Genomic DNA, 9,880 nt, shown 5'->3' with positions numbered 1-9,880 from the left:
CTTATAGAACCGCTTACAAAAACCCTATGGGCATGTCTCCTATAAAATGGTTTATGGTAAAGCATGCCACTTACCACTAGAGCTAGAACATAAAGCTTATTGGGAAATTAAAGAGCTTAAGTATGATTTCAAACTTGCTGGTTAGAAGAGGTCATTTGACATTAGCTCGCTTGATGAATGGAGAACCCAAGTCTATGAGAATGCTAAGTTGTTTAAAGAAAAGTTTAAGAGATGGCATGATAGAAGGATACAAAAGCGTGAATTCAATGTAGGTGATCATGTCTTGCTATACAACTATCGTTTAAGATTTTTTGCAGGAAAACTTCTATTTAAATGGGAAGGGCCTTACGTTATCGAGGAAGTATATCATTCTGGTGCCATCAAGATCAACAACGCCGAAGGTGGTAAATGGGCAAAGAATCAAACATTATATCCCACGTACTCCCATAAATGTTGAAACCAATATTGCCAATACCATAACTCCGTAAGAGTACATTAGGGAGGCCTATATGAACGTTTCAGACTCCGAAAAGTAATAGCTATGTGTCACGGTAAACAAATCGACCCCAAAACATTTCCAATGGCAATTTTAATCTGTTTTGAAATGTTTAAAAAATTAGGAAAATTCAAAGCAGCCCGAGAAGTGCACGAGGAGGCGACAAGCCAGGGGCGCGCCCTACCCCCCTGGGCGCGCCCTACAGGCTTGTGGCCACCCCGTGTACCCTCCGGACTCCGTTTTCTTGTGGAATACTCCTTCTGGTCGTTAAAAATTCATTATATAATCTCCCAAAAGTTTTGACCTTCGTATCACGACAGTATCTCCTCCTTTCGTCTTGAGTTGTTTCTGCACCAGATTTAGAGCAAGATGTCTTTGCAAGAGTCGGTCGGGGAGAGCCATGCTTTCACCTGACACCGGGGCCCAGAGCATTTAGCACAGCCAACCACTTCGGGCAGGCCACGGAGGAAGAGATGGAGGCTGACTTGAAAAGGATAGATGCTATGGAGGAAGATCAAGAAGTTACCTCTCGTTTACAACCTGGAGCCATGTTGGAAGAACTTCAGAGCTTGGCAATTCAGAATTTGCTTATCCCTCCCAATGCTAAATTTCTTACTTATGAAAATATGAAAAAGAGTGTTGCTTCTTCCCCCGCGGCAATGTAATATCCATGCGTTATGGGAGCTCTAACCATCACCGGAAAACTTCACAAGGAAATAATGGATCTCAAACAGCGAAATAATAAGCTTGAGGAGTAGAATCGCATTCTGAGGGGCATCATCGCCAAGAATATAAAACCACCACCTTCGAAGAAAGACAACGAAACACATGGGTATAGGGCACTTCCCTTGGCTTGTGCCAAGCTTGGGGGAGTTGCCCCGGTATCGTATCACCATCACATGTTTTACTTTCTTCTTTTTTCTCCGTTCGATCTGTTTGGCAATACCTTTATCTAGTAGAATAAAGTTTTAGTGTGATATAGTTTTGAGTTTTCCTTTATGTTCCCCCTATGTAAGCAACTCCGAGAGTTATATAATAAAGAGTAGTTTTGAGTTGAGGGCTTTGCTTGCTTGATATGATCTTGAGAAATAGAAATAGAAAGAAGTATAGAAGAAAAGCAAAAGAGTATATATAATGATCTTATGGGGAGTGATGACTTCACATATAAAAAGTATGTTGATCGAAATTTGTTGTGAGTCGACAAACAAAGCTATTGGTCATTGCTGCAATTAAAAGGAAGTAATAAAGAAAGAGTGGAATTAAAAGGAAGTAATAAAGAAAGAGTGGAATTAAAAGGAAGTAATAAAGAAATATTATCTTGGACATCTTTTATGATTGTGAGCACTCATTAAAATATTATATGTTAAGAAGTTGATATTGGACAAGGAAGACAACATAATGAGTTGTGTTTGCTTATTTCCGAATAGAAGTTATATGTTTATAGGTCCTTCAACATGTGTCGCTTACATGTGAGTACAAGTAGGTATGGCGGAATTGCGTCAATGAGTGAAATCATAGTTTGTTAGTTCTCAATAGAGTTCTTGATTCATAATTTACCTTGTGAATGAATTGTTACTCTAGAATAAGATATTGTATGTCAATATGTGTTGCTCTTCTAAAGATAACAATGATGCCTTCATGTCCGTATTTTATTTTATCGACACCTCTATCTCTAAACATGTGGGCATATTTATCGAGCTCGGCTTTCGCTTGAGGACAAGCGAGGTCTAAGCTTGGGGGTGCTGATACGTCCATTTTGCATCATGCTTTTATATCGATATTTATTGCATTATGGGCTGCTAATACACATTATGGTACAATACTTATGCCTTGTCTCTCTTATTTTACAAGGTTTACATGAAGAGGGAGAATGCCGGCAGCTGGAATTCTGCACCAAAAAAGGAGCAAATCCGAGAGACGTATTCTACACAAGTCCAAAAGTCCTTAAAACTTATGGAGAATTATTTTGGAATATATAAAAATATTGGGCAAAAGAAATACATCAGGGGACCCACCAGGTGGCCACAAGCCAAGGGGGCGCCACTACAAGGAATATGCTAATACACGACGCCATTTTTTCGTCGCTACATCGTCACGGTTTTAAATTTACGACGAACTCACGACGAAATACCAAGCGTCGAAAACGGAGCGTCAGAAATGAACAGCAACGACGTTTTGATCAAAATCGTCGTAACTTTTACAACGATTCCTGGGTTGTCGTAACCTTTACGACGATCCTAAATCATCGTTGGCAATCAAACCCAGTCCTACGTGGCAGTCCTACGTGGCAAAATTACGACGAAATCAAAACGTTAGGGTTGAAATCAGCCCAACCCATTTCAATTGATCACATGGGCTGGTTTTATTTTTTTGGCCTTTTCTTATTGGGCTTCTTTTTGGGCCTTGGCCTATTTACAGGCATTTTAGTATATTTTTTTCGAATTTTCTTTTGGGGCCCTAACCTTTTAGTGCCCAAATACATTTGGTCCAATTTCAGTTTTGGCCTTTTTTCATTTTTGAATTCAGAATTTTTTTTCCAGAACTTGGTTTCATTTCTATTTATTGGGCCTTTTCAACCAATTATTTGTCCAATATTAAATGCAGCACTATTTCATATTCAAATCAAGAAAACTCCAAGTCGAATTAAAATCATCCATCATATAACATCACATAATACATCTCCCAGGTTTACATAACACAATAACTCATCTCATGGATACATTTCCTTACACAGGAATATAACAAAAACGGACAGAATATAGCAAATACGTTTACTCCAGCTTTCCATTCACCCGTATCGCGCCAGCGTACTTCTCTTGAAAACAGATCCATAGCAATGGCCTTCAGCATGATCAACAATGTGGAGGAAACAATTCAACCGCTGTAAAGATAAGCATGACAATTAATAATCCATTTCTTCCAAGTAGGAGAATATATTAGTATTAGTATCACATTATGCAAGTTCAACCACTGAGGTATACCAATTTCCAGGTCTATACATAGATATATTTATTTAAATTCTGCAAATATTGCCAAAGATAACTCGGGTTAAATGTTGTTTTATCAGCAGGCATATGTTTAACAGTCTGGAAAGATGTGATAATACAAGGGACAAACCATTTAAATTATGTAAAAGGCTACACCACTGAACAATGGAGTACCAACCTATTTATTTAAGCAAAAGGAGGCATCAATTGAGGACATAGTAAATAAGTCCAGTTATCCAAATACTAAATGTACTGTGATTGTGAGGTCTCAGTTTCTGTGTTGCCAGAGTAAGGTCTTTGTTCCATGCGTTAGATATGATGAAATCATATATAAATGCATAACAAATAGTGCAAACTACAGTAGTCACCATATATTTATATGGCAATATATCTCATTGTGGGTTCTTGCAGCTCTGCGTGATATTATTCTCCTAACAATGTCCGGGTTTGAATTGAACAAGAGTGTTCTTGTGCTCGTCCTCGGGACGTACTAGCTAGAGGGCTGAACCATGAGAACAGTGTATCAACTTAGGAGATGTAAACTATTGTCTGTTTCAGTGAATCTATGCTCAATTTCATGTTCGTTGGCTGCACTAGGAATGGTGAACATGGGACTGCAGAAGAACAGGGGACAGGGCCAGCATTACCAGGTCCTGTGGATGCACGTGAGAATGCTTCCAAGGAGAACGTTAGCCCTACCAAGGAATCTGATGAGGTTCAAGACAATGGGTAAGTAATTGAATGGACATCTTTTATGTACTAGCATTTTTAGTGGCTTCTTTATTTTAAAAATATCTTATGTGTACAATCATTGCCTGAGTCCCTTTATGTATTTAAGTTAAATCTCCATTTGCACCTGAGTGAAAATCTGAATTCGTTCTAGCTGTTACATTCCATTAGCCTTGTCATTCTTGTAAAAGCTTGATTTATTTTATTTACAGCCTTGTCATGTATAAAGATAAGCATGATAAATCCATTTCTTTTTGAGGATGCAAAAGTTTAAAAAGAGTGTTACCATTCAGAGACACAGTCCTCACAGAAAATATGTTTACAGCGAAGGAGGACATGAACATACATCTTTTCCTGACAGACGGCACACATATCACCAGCAACGATTGCCTGCAGCGATTGCCTGCAGTGAGTTCCACCAACACGCAGATACATTAGCAATCAGAAAATTCTTAGCTCCTGAGTGAAATAGCAAAACAGACAGAAGAACTAATCTGTTATCCATATTCACTAGATTGTGGACTACTGAGAACTTATATACTGGAGTAGAAGGTAAATAACAAAACAATAATGCGGTGTAGTCATATTTATATAATATAAGAAGAGCAACACAGAATTAGAAACTTCCTCAGGTTTTGTGTTGCAATTAAAAATAAGAGTTAAGTGACACTCAAACTTCCAATGCGGTAACCCGATATTTCGAGCGGTAACCAAATCGCTGATTTGAACACAAACTATGAATAGTACTACAAATGCATTATGCCAGCATACATTTATTATACTGACTTGGTAGATAATAGAAAGTAATTCTTATTCAGGAATTTTAAATATGAAAGCAAACAGATGCTTGATCTTGATAACAAATTAAATTTCCAAGTTCAGGAATGAGAAGCTGAATTGTACATGGTTGTGATGGAATTTAGCATCTCTAGCACTATTACTGAGCATCTACACCATCAGAACTAATATGTGAAGCGAAATCAAGGGTATTTAGTAATTGTTATGCTCACCTAAGAGAATAAGAGGTTGCCTGATAGGCAAAAGTACCAAATCAAATATGGAATACCTTAACTGTAAATTGCCTAACAATAGGGGCATCTCTTTTTTATGAAAAAGGAGTAAACGGAACAATGAGCGGTACATCAGCACGCCATAGTTTCATAAATTGGATGACTTGTATCCTTACTGATCTCATAAAAAAGGCAGAGCTAATCCACACTAAACTTCACATCCCTACCAATCACACAGGAGGAAAGTGCACAGACCTCATCACCATCTTTTATACCAAATGCACGCAACGTTGCCTTATCATCCGTCATTTTCTCATCCTTGAAGCATAAGCAGAAGTGGCTCCACACGTGCTGCCTAAAACAAGCAAAGCAATAACCTTAAATGTTAAGTTCCCACCACCAAAATTTAATTCAAACAAACAATGACAGTAAATTCCACTCTAAATTGCCCATTGTTCATTACATGCCAGAGAAAAATAAACCTCTCTTCAATTATTTCAATTATCCACATGGCATCCAAGCACAATTAAAAGCAAACAACTTGCTAAATCACAGACCCCTTGTATATGTGGCATACCAAGTGACAGCATTCTCCATGTCGTGGTATAGAGCGACGAACACACCTTGTATGGATGCCTTGAGCTCCCACAGCGGCAGACCGGGCGATTCGCACATCTGCATTAACCAGAAGAAACACACGCAGCGTCACATACTTGCGATCCCCACGCCGCGGCAGGAATCAATCTAGGGCAAAATCAAACCACCCACATAGTTCGGGGGGAATTAAACGGAAGGGGCGGGATTTGGTACCGAAGTAGGATTCGTCGAGCTTGCGGATGGTGAGGCGTAGGGGAGGCTCGGGGAGGCGGTGGTAGGAGAACCTTGCGTGGCCGCATGTGAGCACACCGACGCAGTCCACCTTGGCTGCATGGGCGGCGATGTCCTCGAGGTCGAGGGTGAACTCAATGTCGGAAGAGCCCATGGACGACGAGCGGGTGGCGGCCGACGGCATCGCGGAGCATCGACGGAGGGGGAGGGGTTTGCCAGGGTTGGTGGTGGTGGCGCCCTTATCTCGGCGAGGCTATTGCGGAGTGGCCGGCCTCCAGATCCATGTAGCTCGCGGGAGGCTCGACCCAGGAGTCGTAGAGCGACGGCGCGGTGGGGAGGTCGGGGTAGGGGCTAGGGTTACGTGTGCGCTGTGGGAGAGGGCGCCGGCGAGGTAGGTGTGTGCTATGGGAGAGGGAGACGGCGGCGAGGTAGGTGTGCGCTGTGGGAGAGGGAGGAGGTGGCGGCGGCGAGGAGATGGGGACTAGAGAGGGGTCTGAGCTAGGGTTTGGGCTAGGGTGGGGTTTTCTTTTTTTCATTTTTTCTATAGATACATGGATGGATGAATGTAAGATGGTGAGATAGATGGACGGATGGATGGGCGCCATGTCATCGATCCGTGGGAAAAGATTTGATTGCTTCGAAAAATCAGTGATTTATAATAGTTTTTGAGTACTAAAAATAGAGGTATTTTGTGAAGGCGAGTACTGTGCGCCGGCGCGCCGGCCCAATAGTTGGGCCGGTCACGTCCCAGCCGCCCGATGCAGCGAACCGCTGCCGTACAATCTATACGCGACCCCATCATCATAACGTTCGTCATTAACACGCAATCGCGTAACTTCCCGTGGGTCCAAAATCAGCGGCCGGCCTTTCCTCATCCTCCAACTGCCTCCAAACACATGGTCGTGCTACTACTCACAAGCACGCCTTCCTAGAAAAAATAGAGACCATGCAGCATCACGTGAACGCCTGAAGGCACCGTCGGCCGGCCACCCTTAGAGTAGCCGCTGGCCACAACCGCCGCAACCGCTCACATCAATTCATCTAGGCTGATGCAGTTTTTATGGAAACAAGAGCCTCCTCAAAGATTTTTGTCGTGGGTCTTTTGTTGAAGCTTTTTAAATCTATGGTCGAAGCTTTTTTTACAATGGTTGCAACTTTTTCCATCATGCTTGAAGCTATTTGAATCTATGATCGAAGCTTTTTTTTACAACGGTTGCGACTTCTTCTATTATGCTTGAAGCTTTTTTAATCTCCGGTTGAAGCTTCTTGAATCTATGGTTGAAGCTTTTTTTACACTGGTTGCAACATTTTTTCTTACATAGTGCCCGCTTGAAGCTTTTTTAATCTCCGGCTGAAGCTTCTTGAATCTATGGTTCAAGCTTTTTTTACACTAGTTGCAACATTTTTTCTTATATAGTGCCCGCTTGAAGCTTTTTTAATCTCCGGTTGAAGCTTTTTTATGGTCGGTTGTATCTTCCTCAGAGGACGGTAGCAGCTTTGCAGTTGCACATAACTAGTTGTAGCACCCCCACTGAGAATTGGTTGTCGCACCTTGCCGAGAACTGTTGTAGCGAACCGTGGTTGTAGCATTTACCAGCAGTGCCAGCGTCAACCCAACTCACGCGACAATGTTACCAGGAAAATTAATAAACTAGTAATACGACAATTATTTTAAATAAGTGTTCTTAGAAATGGGTTATCATGTGTGAAGATTCGTGTCTTTCAAGCCAAATAATCAATCTTATGGCCACATTCATGACATAGTTTGTTGAAATGATATAATATTATGCACAAGGGTGCATATTGGAATGACAAACAATGTTGATTAAGGAAGTTTTCATTTTCCTTGTATGAAAAATTCATTTTCCATTTTTCAAGTGACCAAAATGAGTTTTTTTGTGAAGGATCTACCATATATTTGTTTCAAAAATGGATCAAATCATTTTTGTAAAATACTAGTCCATATTTAATGTACAATTGACAAAATGGTTGGGTGTTAAAAGATTTTATCCCCCTCTCGTGAAAAAGACAAATTTATGTCGATTCAGTTGGAAGCGGGTTAAATTTGAACTGCAACTGCATTATAGTTTGCTCTTTATTTTTCCCAAAAATAATTTATAGGTATATAAGTATCTATTTAATCAGAAATACATGGTGTGGTGCCTTGACGTCGAGGTTTGGATGGTGGTCAAGGGCCCCAACTCCAGAGCGCGTGAACTTGCATGCCAGTCGCATGGTCACCGCCTAACCGTTGCATTGCCACGCGTTCTAGGTGGAATAGTCATGTCTGGTGGGTTGGACAATCCCTCGATAGGTGTTAGCAAGAATAATACAATAGAATAATCTCATGAGGAGACTGAACTAAGCACAAACATGAATTAGCAGCCAAGTGTTTGATTAGCGGTGCGGGTAATTCACATAGACAATGGGCCTAAATTTTGGCTGAGGATGATCATCTACTAAGGAGACTCTCTTGGCAAATTTTTATCTCAAATGGATGAATCTAGGTGGCACTTGCTTTGCAAAGTAACACATTGTGCAGAAATATGGATGTTGAAGCTAGGATCAAATTAATGAATGGATTGAGCTGAAATTTGGTGTATGATGTTAATTTGGGCATATGAAGGCACTGTATAAAAATTATACCATTTGGACATGCCAAAGTGACACTTCCTTCACAATGTGCCAATCTGGACAGAAAATGGTAATTAAAACAGGGCTCACATAGATGATTGGATTGTGCTTAAATTTGGAGGAGGATGATAATTTGGGCACATTAAGGTACTGTAAAAAAAATCATAAAATTTGGATAAACAAAAATTGTACTTCCTTCACAATGCTCTCTACTGAACAGAATATTGGGAAAAATATTGAGAGAAACTGGCTGAATTAAATGAGCTAAAATTGGGTGCAGTGAGGTTATATGGTCAGTATCATCCCGTGGTAAATTTTTCATCAACTATAAAGCAATATAAAACATAGTTGCTTCACAAAATTAAAATATTACCAAAAACAAAGATTGGATGATGAGCTCACATGAATTGTTAGATGTGGCTAAAATTTTATGGAGAGCTACGTTTTGGGCACATAGATCATGTGGAAAAAATTCAACTCATCAGGATATTCCTATCTAGTACTCCTTCACAAAGTTGTTAGCTGAACACAAACTTTGGAAATTTGCTGAGAAAGATTTACTAGGCAAATCGTTACGAAAGTTTTCATGAGGCAATGATTTGGATAGGAAAGAGTGCCCAAACAATATGAGGGTAATCAAAGAAATAGAAATAGCACTTCCTTCACAAAGTGCTATTCTAAACAGAATAGGAAAATGAATATTTTTGAATTATTTTTGAACTATGGAAGGGAGGGTTTTCACATATTTGAGAAATATATAGTCCAAAGTATTTATGAGAATTTTTCGAGAATTTTCGGAATGATAGAACAGTAGGTTGCTTCACAAACTAGGATCAGGTGGGATAGAATGGACCCACGAGTGACATGTCAACATAGTTAGAACATGTTACGACATTTTTACAATCGTCGTAAAAGTTATGACAATCTCATCTTATGCGGTTACGACGTTTTGACTCACATCGTCGTAATTTATATGTAGATTTGATCCCCTCAAACGGTTTACGACGATCTCGGATGAAATCGTCATAGATTTATGACGAATTCATCAACGACATTTTAAAAAACATCACATATGAGCATATTTCTTGTAGTGCGCTCCCTACCCCCCTAGGCGCGTCCTGCAGGCTTGTGGGTCCCCTAGCAGGCCTCCGGTGCCCATCTTCTGCTATATGAAGGGTTTTTACATGGAAAAAATC

At 40.3% G+C, this 9,880-nt stretch overlaps 1 pseudogene; it reads right to left on the bottom strand.

Moving 5' to 3' along the window:
- Positions 1 to 5,420: 5,420 nt before the first annotated feature.
- LOC123450320 lies at positions 5,421 to 6,849 on the bottom strand (annotated as a pseudogene).
- Positions 6,850 to 9,880: the final 3,031 nt, after the last annotated feature.

Source organism: Hordeum vulgare, chromosome 4H (genome assembly GCF_904849725.1).
Source record: "Hordeum vulgare subsp. vulgare chromosome 4H, MorexV3_pseudomolecules_assembly, whole genome shotgun sequence".
In the NCBI taxonomy this organism is placed as follows: Eukaryota; Viridiplantae; Streptophyta; class Magnoliopsida; order Poales; family Poaceae; genus Hordeum; species Hordeum vulgare.
The sequence above is the reverse complement of the archived record's forward strand: the minus strand, read 5'-3'. Positions and strand labels throughout refer to the sequence as shown.